General features: G+C 38.2%; 1 protein-coding gene across 7 annotated transcripts in view; it reads right to left on the minus strand.

Moving 5' to 3' along the window:
• The window catches only part of MGAT5 (alpha-1,6-mannosylglycoprotein 6-beta-N-acetylglucosaminyltransferase), a 370,599-nt gene that overhangs the window by 320,162 nt on the left and 37,588 nt on the right, over positions 1-12,849 (minus strand). For 4 of the 7 annotated variants that reach the window (XM_072613259.1, XM_072613261.1, XM_072613263.1 and 1 more), the window contains one exon: positions 2,087-2,243. The exons of the other annotated variants lie outside the window; for them this stretch is intronic. The gene's annotated coding sequence lies outside the window, so the exon portion shown is untranslated. The remainder of the gene's footprint in view (positions 1-2,086; positions 2,244-12,849) is intronic. 7 annotated transcript variants of the gene reach the window in all.

The raw sequence follows: 12,849 nt of genomic DNA on the forward strand, positions 1-12,849 counted from the left end.
TTTGTCTGTCACATGGGGAGGTGTTTTCTTTTAATTTGAAGGAGATTTGAAGGAGCGATAATGATGTCAACAAAAGAAAAGGAAGGTTCCTTGAGGCATTTCTCAAAATGGCTAGAATAATGTCCAGGACAAAAGGAAACTTGGTCAAAAATATAGACAAGCAGGCCAGCTTTAAACTTAGCATGATTTTATTATTTCTTTTATTTTAATTAGGCAACCTATTTGTAATGGGCTCATGGTTTCATATTCAATCAGCTTTTTTTGTGTTTTGAATACTGTACTTTGTTCAATATAATTACGTTTGTCCAGTATAAAATAACCAACAGAAGAAAAAGGATTTTTTAAAGAAGAAAAACAACATTGAAATTCACTGAATTCAAACAAATGCAATTATCAGTCCTAACTCCACAGAACTGGTAGTGAAACATGCCTCCTTTCTTTGGGAAAAGAAGTGTAAAAACTAGAGATGTAGAATGAGGTATTCACTGTTAGATATGACTAGTGCTTCTGTTTTGCTTATGTGGTTTGCTGTTTCAAGAAAGTGTTCTATTGGAGTAAGGATTATTGGGAAATTAACTTTTTTAAGGAATCGAGAGAATTAAAAAAAAACTATTACTGCCACAGAGATTCGTGAACTTGAAGTTTCTGTAGGAAGTATTTTCTGTTAACAAAATGTATCAACATTCCAGAAAGGAAGGAAAAGCACCAGCATTGAAATTTACCTTGGTGCCATGCAACCTGGAGAATGACCAAGTTTAACTAAGGATAAATCAAGTCACAATGAGTTCTACTCAATTAATTTTCAGTGTCCCCACAAATATCTATGTGAATCTGGTGCTCCTAGCAAATTACTGTGGTATTCATTAGTCACCTTGGATTAACTCCATAAACCCACTTTATGAACGAGCCTTGGATTATGACAAGTCCTTTCCCCCTTTCATCAGAGGTCCATTTGTTGAAGTTATTAATTTGCATGTGAGGTCTGTTCCTTAAAACAGACTCAAATTTTCAGTTCTTTAAACACTTGCTGCAGATGATGTTAACTGTTCTTTTCTGTTTTTATTTCTTCATAAGGAGGTTATGATTCATTTACTACTTTGTAGACTCACTTAAATATTGAACGGTCCGCCCCCCAAAAGTAAGGTTAATGTTGAGTGTCATTTCTGATGTAATTGCAGAAACACTTCAGCAACAAAAGCTGTATCCTTTGTCAAATGCAGCAAGAGCTCTTACCAGAGCTGGTTATAATTATATTACTTTATTCTTTCTCATAATGTGCTCACAATAATGTATTCCTTTGAAACCAATCATGCCACATGTCATAACAAGGAAACATGGAACCTAGGCTCCAAATTGGTTTATTGTAAACAGAGATCAAAACTGTAGGTATTTGGGCAAACCTATTTAAACTGACTAAAAACAAATACACATCTACCATCTGGCTCATTCTAATTTATCTAGGTGGCATTTAAAAAGACATCTTGACAGTTTCTGCAATTATGTGATCTCTTTTAAGGAACTACCTCTAAATCCATGATGTGTCTAGTGGTCATATCACCAGATAGAGAATATCTAGATTAACTAAAACTAATTTTTTTAAAAAACATTAGGGACTGCTTATAAAAAAAAAAGTCAAATATCTTTTACAACTTTTACATTAATGAAATTTATGTCCATCCAATCAAAAGAAGTCAATTTTAAACCTGTTGAAGGAGTGTCCGGATGAACTGTGAACACTAGACATTATTTTCTTTTCCTTTTTTGAATAATTCCACACTTACATTAGATGAAGCAGGCAAAAATAACTATATCTGAAAAACAATATTTTTAATTCTGGTAAGACGTTAAATTAACCCCAAGGAGCACAGGAAATAGGGACTCACAATATAAAGAAAATGAAATATTCACAGTTCTTTCTGAAAACAGGGCTGAACATGTAACTTCATGAATTTATCTCAAGATTATAACAATGTTAAAGTATGTAAATATTGTAATTTACATTTTAGTTTCAGAATCCCCTTTTCTTCTCTTCCCCCTCCCCACCCTACAGGAAACTCTGTAACATATTTACATATTTCATACATACCTGACCTCTTAGCAGTGACTAAACAGAGAGACTTGTTTAATATACAACAAACTCTCAGTCCTTCAGGTACTGTGCACATGCTCTGTTTCTGGACTGACCGTCTGTGTCAATTACTCCTCCTCTTCTACCTCTCTGGTCGCTCACTGCATTTTAGCACCTGCAGACAAGGTGAGTTTATCAATCATTCTGACTCTTTAGGGGCAAGTTCATTAAAGGGCTTTGGGGAAAGGTAAAGTTTTCTCGCTTATGTGTAGAAATAAATTATAGTTTAATTGGGATAAACACATCATCCTCCACTTGCATTCAAAAAACTTCTGCACCAGCACAGTGAGAGTCTAGAAAGAAGTTCAGGTGCTAAAGACCTGAGGGTTTTAATGGACTGAAAATTCAATGATTCAACAAAATGATACAGCAGGCAGAAAGAGCTAGTGTAATCTTCATATACATAATGAAAACAAAGTAGGCAGACAATAAAATTTTTAAGTGAAACTTCCCTGATTTATCTCTGGATTTTGTTCATCCATGCTAGCTAGAACCCTGGCTATAGCCAGTCAACAAGCATTTATTAACTGCCTACTTTAAGTCCAGCACTACACTAAGCACCGGGGACACAAAGAAAGACAAAAGACAATCCCTAACTCTCAAGGAGCTCACATTTTAATGGGGGAAACAACATGCAAACAATTCTGTACAAATAATGTCTGTACAGGAGTCACTGGAGATAATCAACAGAGGGAAGGTGTTAGCATTAAGAAGGTTGAAAAAAGGCTTCTTATAGAAAGTGGGATTTTATCTGGGGCTTGAAAGCCAGGGAGGGCAGGAGAAAGAGATGAGAGAGAACATTCCAAGCAAGGGGATATTTTCTATTTCTCACTTTGCCCACAGGTCTTAAAGACATCATCTACCTCATCTATGGTAACTTTCATATTATCCTCCATCTACAACCACCATCACCCCTCCTTCGAACTCCTTTAGTGCTTATAATTTATTGTACAAAGTTTAGCACAGACTATCATACTGTTGCCACAGTGAATAAAGGCAGAGTGCATGGGGGACAGAGCTTTAGTAACACCTACTGAGGTTCAAGTGCTGCCTGACACATATTAGTTGTGAGACCCTGGATAGTCAACTAATCTTAGTGCTCTAGAGAAATTTGACAGAGGAAGCTCCTCACCAAAGGGGTTCCCTGCACCTGTAGAATCTCAGATCTAGTATCCATCCCTATTGTTCACTGTCTTGCCTCCCCAGTTAGAAGGGATAGTCTTGTCTTACCCCAACAATGTAGCACAGATAGACTAAATATTCCCAATATTGAAATCATAAAATGCTAGAGAGAAGCACAATCTTAAAAATCATCTTTTCCCACCACTACTTCCTACACATGAGGCAGCTCAGTAACACAGTGCCAACACTGTTGAGAGCACTGGTCTAGGAGTCAGAAGATCCAAGTTTGATTCCTTCCTCAGAGACTGTCAGTTCTCAAAGTGTGGTCCTCAGATGCTCAAGGGCGTCATCAAGGTCAAAACTAACTGAAAACTGAGATATCATTTGCTTATTAAAATACTTCCGTTTCCAACTATATAGTCACATGATGCCAGATTCTCTTAACATACTTCAACAATAACAACAAAATGAACACAGAAGCAGATGAGAATCTAGCTGTCTTCTATTAAGTCAGACATTAAAAAGATTTACAAAAAAAAATCAAAAACAATGCCACTTTTTCAACTTTTTATTGTTTTGAGAAATATAATTACTTTTCATTAGAATGTTATTTTTGTTAATATAGAATTGTCTTACTGTAATTTTTAATGGACTAGTAAATATTTCAATGTCAAAAAATTGAGAACATTTAACATTCTCAGTTTTAATTTCTAATATAGTAAATGGTTGGTTGGTTGGTTGATTGCTGTCTTTCGTTATTGAAGAGGACCAAAATGACATCACCATGACAAAAGTGAAGTTTCAGTGTGCCCCACTGTGGCTGATCAGATCAATATGAGCTCAGAATGCTCTACCACAGGTTGGGCACAGATAGTCCATGCGAATATTTGGGGTGGATACTTCAAATTTGTGCCTCCTATGTTTACTTGTGCTGTCTCAATTCTACTTTGCTCACAGAGCACAGCACCCTTTCTGATGTGGGCATACCATGCTGAGCAGGCCTGTGCCAATGTCTCCCACGTTGCACAGGCAAATCCAGAGTTCTTGAGAGAGACCTTGAGAGTGTTCTTGTATCACTTCTTCTGACCACCATGCGATTGCTTGCCCCATGTGAGTTCTCCATAAGTCTTTGTGGCAAATGTACATTTTATATTTGAACAACGTAGCCAGCCCATAGAAGCTGCACTCTCTGAAGCATAGTTTGAATGCTTGGCAGTTCAGGCTTGAGCAAGGACTTCAGTGTCTGGTACCTTATCCTGCCAGGTGATCCTCAGAATCTTCCTAAGACAGTTCAAATGGAAGTGATTCAGTTTCCCGGCATGGCACTGGTGGACTGTCCATGTTTCACAGGCATACAACAATAAGGTCAGTACAATGGTTCTGTAGACCTTCAGTTTGGTAGACAGTCTAACACCTCTTCTCTCCCAAACTTTTCTTCAGAGCCTCCCAAACATTGAGCTAGCTCTGGTAATGCATGTATCAACCTCATTGTCAATGTGTACATCCCTGGAAAGTACACTACCAAGGTAAGTGAATTTCTCCACAGCATTCACAACTTCTCCATTTGTAGTAACCAATGGTTCCATGTATGGATGGTGTGGTGGTGGCTGATGGAGCACCTGTGTTTTTTTGGTGTTAATTACTAGGCCAAAATTAGCACAAGCAGCAGATAATTGATCCATACTTTGTTGCATCTCAGTTTCACAGGCTGCATTGAGTGTACAATCATCTGCAAACAGAAAATCATGCACCAACACTCCCTACACTTTGGTCTTGGCTTGTAGCTTTTTCAAATTGAAGAACTTACCATCAGTACAGTAGTTGACCTTGATGCCATGTTCATCCTCATTGAAAGCATATGACAACATGGCTCAAAACATCATGCTAAAAAGCATGGGAGGAAGCACATAGTCCTGTTTTACTCCATTGTTGACTGGGAAGGTAAGAAAGCATTGTCCACTATCCAGAACCCAGGCAAACATGCCATCATGAAATTGATGTACCATACTGGTGAACTTCTCCGGGAAACCAAATTTTGACATAATTTTCCATAAGTCATCATGACTAATAGTGCCAAAGGCCTTGGTCTGATCTACAAATGTTGCATATAGACCTGTTCTGCTCCTAGAACTTCTCCTGGAGTTGTCAGGCAGCAAACACCATATTGACTGTTCCTCAGCCCTTTCTGAAGACACACTGGCTCTCAGGTATGTGACCATTTTCCAGGTGAAGGATCAGCCTATTAAGGAGGACTCCAGCAAGAATTTTGCCAGCAATGACTAAGAGAGAGATCCCCCTGTGATTGTCACAGGACAATCTATTCCCTTTACCCTTATAGAGATGGACAATGGAGGCATCCTTGAACTCCTGGGGATAACTTCCTCTTGCTATATAACCTGGAAAATTTCAGTCAGTTTTTGTATGAGCAATGGTTCCCCCTACCTTGCAAATCTCATTTGGAATAGAATCAGCACCAGGTGCTTTGCCACTTGAAAGGAGCCTAATGGCCCTCAAAACCTTTTCTTCAGTTGGAAGTTCATCTAAGGAGGGGTTGACTTCAACCTGAGGTAAATGGTCAATGGCCTCAGCATTGATTGATGATGATCTGTTGAGAACACTATGAAAGTATTCAATCAAGCCCATCTCTCTAGGATCATATCCTTATCACTAATCAATGTGGCTCCATCAGCACTGAGGAGTTGTGATGCACGATAGGTTTTTGGTCCATAAATAGTTTTCAGGGAATCACAAAAGTGCTTTGGATTGTTACTATCAGCATAAAACTGAATTTCATCTGCCTTCTTACTGACCCAGGAATCCTGCATTTCTCTAAGCTTTGCTTGTACTTTGCTTTTGATGGAATTAAATGCTGCCTTCTTAGAGGTGGATGAACTATCCTGCTGATATAGCCTGTGAAATTCTCATTTTTTCGTTTAGCAGCTTCTAAATTTCACCATCATTTTCATCAAACCAGTCTTGGTGTTTGAAAATGTTCTGACCCAGATGAGCAAATGCAGAGCTGTACACCAAACCTCTAAAAGCTGCCCACTCCTTTTCTGCTCCACTATTGCCAACTGTGTGTTGGCTCAACTTTCCCTTCAAGTCAGCAGCAAACTATTCATGCTCAGAGAAGAGCTCTAATTTGTTGACATTAATTCTTCTGGCAGTCATTTTGCCTTGGAGGTGGCACTTCTGATGAATGTGAATATTTAGCTTGGAAAGGATAAGTCAGTCTATGATCAGTCCAGCACTCTGCACCACACGTTGCCTTTGTCACTCTCACATCTTGTCTATCTCTTCTCCTTACAATCACATAATCTATTAGGTGCCAGTGTTTGCTGTGAGGGTACATCCATGAAGTTTTATTGCATTTAGGTAAATGGAAGACAGTGTTGGTGATGAGATGGTGATGAGACGGTGATGAGAAAGTCATGAGATGCACAAGACTTCAGCAGTAAATGACCATTGCTGTTGCTGTTTCCAACTCCATTCCTCCCTAGGACTCCTTGCCAAGTCTGGTAGTCTGAGCCTACTCTAGCATTAAAGACATCTAGAATTGTAAGTTTGTCCTCTTTTGGCATATTGATGATAAGGGTCTCTAAGTCTTCATAAATTTTTCTTTGATCTCATCAGGGTTCATCACGGAGGGAGCGTAGGCACTGATGATGGTGGCATGGCATTTTCCTGCAAGTGGCAATTGCATTGTCATGAGCCTGTCATTCACTCCTTTTGGCAAGCATACCAGCTCGCTGACTAGATTAGCTTTGATTGCAAAACTCATACCAGCTTCACGGCGCTCCCCTTCACTGTGCTAACTCAGGAAAACAGTGAATATGGGATAAATGGAACCCACACATGCAAAAATTCTTTTGGGTCCTCAATAACTTAAGAGTGTAAAGAGTTCCTAAGACTAAAAAGTTTGTGCCTTTAACACATATTAGCCATGTGATCCTGGGCAAGTCACTTAAGCACTGTCAGCTTCAGTTTTCTCATGTGAAAAATGAGGAAGGTTGGACTCAAGGATCCATTTTAGCTCGAAATTTATGACTCTATTTGACCATGGGCAAGTGACTCAGTTTCCTTAACTGTAAAATGAGGATTATTATATTTGTTCAACCTACAGTTACTCACAGGGATCTTCTGATAGGGTATTAGCTAATTCAGGCCTCTCATCTAACTAGTGCTTACTCAACAAAGTCATACAGATGACATGGTAGAGCTGATGCTTCACTCCTCAGATCTTATTGATTCCAATCTATTTACTAAGTCCACATTTTCTAAAAACCTAACCTAAACAGAGTAATGTGCCCACAACCATGTCACTTCTCTGAAAATTCTTTGAATTTTCTTAAAGGCAAGATGAGGGTAGTAATCACACTTACTTCACAGGGTTGTTGTAAGATCAAATGAGATAGTATGTAAAACATTATAAATGAGAGCTGCTATTACTGTTATTACTATCACTATTAAACAATATAAGAGTAAATACATTTCTAATTCTGCATGCTTCTTGGAAAGAGTATGAATTTAAAAAAATCTTTTCCTTCTCCCATCTCTCTAAACTCTACCCAATTCAAAACAACTCACATGGCCTATAGCATCAGTCTTCTTTCAACAAGATAAGAGAAGGAGGTTCAGTAGGGCAATCCTTCCATAGCTACTCTAAAAGCTACTGGAAAGTCACAATATGAAGGAACAGATGAACAGAGTGAGTATGGAGAAAAAGTCTGTGGTTGCTGATTCTTATGTCCTATTCACATTACATTTTCTTCTTTCTCTCAAGGGTGAAGCCCTCCTAAAGTCCAATAAGATAAATAGACAAATACAGCCACCATGACACTGTCCCAAAAGTAATAAGTCTCTCATTTTACAATACAATAAAGTGACTACTACAAGGGTGTTAGGGTCGGGTGTCTAGGAGTAGACTTTGGTGATTTTATTTTTGGAGGTCTGCATAAATGAGTTTATTGACATGGGGAGCAGGTAGCATGGAAATTCCCACCATCAATGCAAGTCAACCACTAAATACTATAACAATTCATAACTGATAGAGAATTAAGTAAACAGAACTAGAATAATAATGTATACAGCTAAAATAACATAAATGAAAGGAGAAACCAAAAGAACTGCATTATGACTTCAGATAAGATTCAAGAAAATGCACTTCATAGGAAACTATGAGTTTGAAATATTGCATATACAGTCAGACTCAATCATTGTTCGTTTTGTTGAAATGTTTTTTTTTTTTCTTTTTAGATAATTGACACAAGAGAAGGCCTGCTGGGTTTAGGAACTGAAAAAGTCACATTTAGAAAGGATTGTGATATTAAAAACAAAAGGCATCAATTTAAAAAAATATACAACTAATGTTAAGAGTTTTGTCTAGCGGGGCATGGAATACCATATAATTAAGTCATTTACCCATGGTCATATAGCTAGGTGTCGGGGCAGGATTTGAACCAATGGAGGTAACTCCAAAGTTGTCTCTCTAATGATGTAAAGATTTTATTGTGCAAATAAATCTTTATTTCTGATTTAAAATTTAAGTTCTTTCAAAACAGGAACTGAAGTTTTATCTATTTGGCAAGGCAGAAAGATAAGCAAGGAGGATATATATCATAAATTTATAATTCATAATAAATCTCTTTTTATAAAAACACTTTAAGGTTTATTTGAAGCATTTCCCTCAGAACAATCCCAAAAAGTAGAGAATGGAAACTATGCTCATTTTATAGATGAGAGAATTAAAAGGTTAAAGAGAGAGTAGAGATCACACAATGATCATCGTCTTCAACAACAGCATGCAACATCATGTATATAAATATAAAATTCAAAGAAAAATATCTCTTACATATAAGTATATTAATTTAATATTCACCAAAATTCTCCTCAAGAGTAAAAAAACCCACAATTTCTACTACTTCCACTAGTCTTGATGCTCCCTCAAAACTTGTTCCCTTGCTTCCACTTATTAAAGGAAAACTACAGTGCATCATAAATATTCTAACCATTACATTTCATTACCCATTCTTGCCCAATGACTTAACTATAAAGTGGATAATTAAAAATCAGACAAGCCAGTGCATTGACCACCTGATGATAAGGAGCACCATTATACACAACAAATGACATCCGAATCACTCAAAAATGATTTCTTAACCAAGAACTTAGAAGCCTGCTTATTGGGTCAAGTCGCTAAGAGATACCTAATGGCCAAACTATCTTTTGGGATGATATTGAGACAATTGTTTTGGGCCTTCTACTCCTCTGCCATGACACAACTCTCTTCTCACTCTGTCCCTCATCTCTTTTCTGGTTCTTTGTCTTTGGTTTGCCATTGAACTAGCTACATTATTCAGAACTAAGTTATGTAACTTAAATGTTGATTGTTTCTGTACTAAAAAGTTAGTATCTATAAACAGAAATAAACTTGATTCTCTCCTTGTCTAATGCTGCCACGTTAAAGAAGAAAAGGGATGGTGAAGACATTGAGTTCTTGGGGATACAGCCACCTTATAGGTTCATCTTTTTTTCCAGTCTTGGCATTCCTCTAATGATACTTATGACAGATTCCCTCTTGCATAATTCTTCATTTATAAAGATACTGGAGCCAGCTTACACCTTTGATCATATGCCGTGCCTTTCTGTCTCATTAGGTGGTGCTCAGTTTCAGTTCTTTGAGGACTGTGATGTTCCATAACTCACAATCATAGATCATCACCAAAAAAGATACTAGTATTTAAAAAGACAGGTCTTTGTTCTTGGGAGAAATTTCTAGATTATATATAACTGAAATTATCATTTTTGTTATTGAACATTCAATTCCACAAATGTTTATTAAGGACCTACAATAGACACATGCTAAGAACTGGGAGTCAAGCCAGGAAAGTAAGGAGCATGGATGGCCTGAGCACTTCATGAAATGGTTGATCATAGGCAAGAACTCAAGGATCATCAGAGGGGTGGGCGAGGGGGTTACTACGGGTGGAGGCATCTTCAGGGTGAAAAAGACTACAGATGAAAAGGTGGAAAAGTCCAGTGAGTTAGGATAGAGCCAGGATTGCCCAGAATCTTTTCAAAAGGAGTTTACTATCTAACCTAATACAATGGGGGGAAGGGAAGGGGAGAGAGACATATGTACAAAAAACTAATAGATAAGTGGAATGGTAAGGTCCAGAGAAAATGCTAAAATAATTATGAGAAGGGATAAAACACTAAGCTGTAGATTCCAGAAAGACTCCAAAGTCAAGCTGACACCGGAGCTGGGCCTTGAAAGGGAACTTCAAACAAATAGAGATTTGTAGGTGGGTGTGGTGAGAGTTCATTCCAAGCTGAAGAAGGTGAATCTCTCTAGTTGGTCTAGAACAAGAAATACCTAAGGAAAAAGTAATTGTGAGACAGGACTAGAAAGAGATAAGAGAATAGTGAAGGACCTTTTCAAAGACAAGAGAATGTATCTTTTATTCAGTAGGCAATAGGGAGCCACTGAAAGTTTTAGAATAGGGGAGGATCATGAATTAAATCAGTATATTAGGAAGACTACCTAAGGCAACTAAATTAAGGGTAAGAGGGAGAAAGAAAGGAAGGGAGGGAAGGAGAAAGAAAGACAGAGAAAGGGGGAAGAGAGAAACAAGCACAGTCTAAGTCAGTGATGGTGGCTTGAAGTGAGGTCTTAAAGTGAGAATTAATTTAAGTGCAGGTTACTGTAAAAGGCAACAAGGAAAGAAACAGACAAAAAAACCCCAAATGAAAAAGTTTCTTCCCTCCAACAGCTTATCTTCTAAGGGGGGAAAATGTGCAAATATACCTTCCCTATTACTGTATAAGGCAACACCATCCTTCCAATCCCCCATATTCAAAACCTAGGAGTCATCCTCAACTCCCTCCCCCTCCCCCATCTGTATATCTCTCTCAAATACATGTGTGTGTATTAGTAGCTGAGGTCTAGAAACTGAGAAGGATTAGGAATCTGGGTGATAACAGAGAGGAAGAAACTTCCATCTCAACCACTGAGCATCAAGATAAAGGAAAGGGCTCTAAACATGGAGAAAGAGAACATGAGTTCAAATCCAGGCTCTGACACATAAGGTCTGCCAAACAAATGACTATATATTTTATTCTAGACACAGAAAGGAACTGTGGCAACTTTTTTGTGCAGGGAAACAACATTGTAAGACCTAAGCTTTAGAATATTCCTTTGGAAGTTGTGTCAAAGATGGAAAAGGAACAGATTTGAAAGATGTTACAGAGAGAATCAGTGGAAGTTGGTTACTATTACGAGGGATGAAAGAAAGGGAAGACCCAAAGATGACTCTAAGGTATGCTACAAGCATGGACAGCTAGAATGTATGGTGATGCCAGTACCAGAAATAGATAAGTTTGGAGGAGGGCAGGTGAACTTATTTGTCTGTGTCTGTCTAGTAACAAGGGTCCTTAAGTCTGGGGTATACATGTCTGCAGACAAATTTCAGGGAGACTGCAAACTTGGATGGAAAAAAAAGGGGCATCTTTGTTTTCAACAACCTTAGGTGTCTTTTGTAGATTTATGTAGTTTAGTTTACATACGATATTTAAAAACTCTTCTTAGAATGGGTCCATTATCTTTATCAGACTGCCAAACGTCTACGACACAAAAAAAAGGTTAAGATCTCCAGCTCGAGTAAAATACAGGTGCCTGAAGGGTAGAAGGGACTATTTCATTTTTGCATCACCAGCACTTTGCACATAATATGTGCTTAATGAATGCTTGTTGATTTTTTAAACCAGGTCATAGCTCTTTGAAGACAGAGAAATAGCATGTAATGTTATGCTTCTGTTATGACCTCTACAGAATCAGCACAATGCCTTACTCAGGGAAGGCATTCCTGGGTCTTATCTCTCCAACCAGTGTGGGGAGGAGGGGGTGGGGTTGCAATTTCCAGGGGTCAGCTGTTTTTTGTTTTGTTTTGTTTTTTACCTTTGCCTTCCTTTTCTAACCGAAGGGTATGCAAAGAATCTCTCTGAGGGCAAGGAATGGTTGTCCTTCCCATTTTTTTGTCTCTCTATCACCAGCAGTGCCCTACACATGACAGTCACAATATTTGTTAAATTGAGGCTAGAATAACAGCCTCCTACCTCTCTTCAAAAAATATGCTGTCGTGACTGATATTTCTGACCTTTTCTTGGGGTTCCTTTAACCAAAGCTTGTAGTACCAAACCCTCCTGGCTCACCCTAGTCTAAGTTACACATAAATGTTCATGTTACAAAACATTTTGCCATGAAATTGCAAGCTGTACTGTACAGAAGTTTGCATTGTTTAGTCTGTTCTATTCACTCTTCTTCCCAGTGGTGATGGGCTGGTCCCCTCCTCCAGGATCTACCCTCTGAAAGTTAAAACACTCCAATGCACCCTCAGCACTTCGGGAACTTGCTAGCTACCCTGCTGTTGTGCCCTTAGGACCTCTACACTTTGCATCAGCTCTGTAGCTGAACCCTTCTATATGTGTTTTCTCCCCAAATTTAAAGCATTAGATCCTTGAAAGTAAGGATGGTTTTCTTTTTCTGTTGGCAACCCCAGTGTTTAGCATAGTATACAGCACATGATAAAGCCTTAATAAAT

Source organism: Notamacropus eugenii, chromosome 5, assembly GCF_028372415.1.
Source record: "Notamacropus eugenii isolate mMacEug1 chromosome 5, mMacEug1.pri_v2, whole genome shotgun sequence".
NCBI lineage: Eukaryota > Metazoa > Chordata > Mammalia > Diprotodontia > Macropodidae > Notamacropus > Notamacropus eugenii.